Genomic DNA, 1,313 nt, shown 5'->3' with positions numbered 1-1,313 from the left:
ATGGTTTGGAATGGGAGCTGAAGGACTAAAAGAACAGCTCTGCATTGGCCGGGAATCAAACCCGGGCCTCCCACGTGGCAGGTGAGAATTCTACCACTGAACCACCAATGCTCTGCCATCACAATTAGTTTTTGGCACCCAGGCCTCACCACAGCCTCTTGCCCACAGATACCATGTCACACTCTGGCGGAGCAAGCTCTCATGTCAAGCAGTTGCCTGGCTAGCTCAGTCGGTAGAGCATGAGACTCTTAATCTCAGGGTCGTGGGTTCGAGCCCCACATTGGGCGATGACTGGTAACTTTTCATTTCTGGCTGTGCTTACCTGCATCACCCCACCAAACAGCTCACAGATACCCTCCCTGAAAAAAATAATACCAAATGCAACTGAACCAAGGAAAATTCTTGGAAAGGATAAAGATGATCAGAAGCAAATAAAGCCACTTCTACACTTAAAAACTCAGACTCGGCTGTGCTTACCCCCTTTAACCCACCAAAGAGCCCACAGATTACCTCCTTGAAAAAAAATAACACCGAAAAAAACTCAAACTCAGCCAAACCAACTTTGAGGAAAATCATTGGGAAGGATAAAGAAGATGGAATCAAAGAAGGCTACTGATTGATTCTCAATATTCAGCTCTATGTAGCAAAGAGAAAAGATTTACTGCATAAAAAGCACACCTGGAAAATACAATGGCTATATAAATATCATCTTTATTATGGGAACCAATTTTGGTTCCCATAATAAAGATGATATTTATATAGCCATTGTATTTCCCATTTTCTGGGTGTGCTTTTTATGCAGTAAATCTTTTCTCTTTGTTACAGAATAAATAGTGCTGTGACATCACAAGGCTGGCTGCTGATAGGCTGCATGCCGCCATGTTATACTGGGTGATCCCACCTACCCGCCTTCCCAGAGTTCCTTAACCCACGTTCTCACACGTGTAGCTGCCATTTTAGCCCCCCAGTCTGCACAAAATGTAGTGAATGAAGCGATTCGTTACCACGAAGCACAAGAAAATTCGGGTTCATTCCAACTCTAATTTTTCATGAAGTTTAGAACAAATTTGACTTTGTCAGCTTCGATTCGCCCATCTCTAGCAGTGACAAACAGGAACAAGACCTCGTCTATACCCAACCAATCCCAACTCAGTAATTACCTGGGTAGGGGGACTTTCATGTGTTTTTAAAACTTATTTGTCGTACTTGGAAAAATAAAAAAAACTTTAGGGTAGGGTCTCACGTGCCATATTTTGCAGCATATTTTGCTGCTGCATATTTTCCTATTCATTGAAGTCAATGGGTAGCAAAAT

General features: G+C 42.7%; 1 non-coding gene across 1 annotated transcript; it reads left to right on the top strand.

Moving 5' to 3' along the window:
* Positions 1-214: 214 nt before the first annotated feature.
* On the top strand, positions 215-287 carry TRNAK-CUU (transfer RNA lysine (anticodon CUU)). Its single transcript has one exon. It is a non-coding gene; the product is annotated as a tRNA-Lys (tRNA).
* The last annotated feature ends 1,026 nt before the right edge of the window (positions 288-1,313 follow it).

The sequence above is a fragment of the Hyla sarda genome, chromosome 1 (genome assembly GCF_029499605.1).
Source record: "Hyla sarda isolate aHylSar1 chromosome 1, aHylSar1.hap1, whole genome shotgun sequence".
In the NCBI taxonomy this organism is placed as follows: Eukaryota; Metazoa; Chordata; class Amphibia; order Anura; family Hylidae; genus Hyla; species Hyla sarda.
Note: the sequence above shows the minus strand (reverse complement) of the source record. Positions and strands in the feature narration are given on the sequence as shown.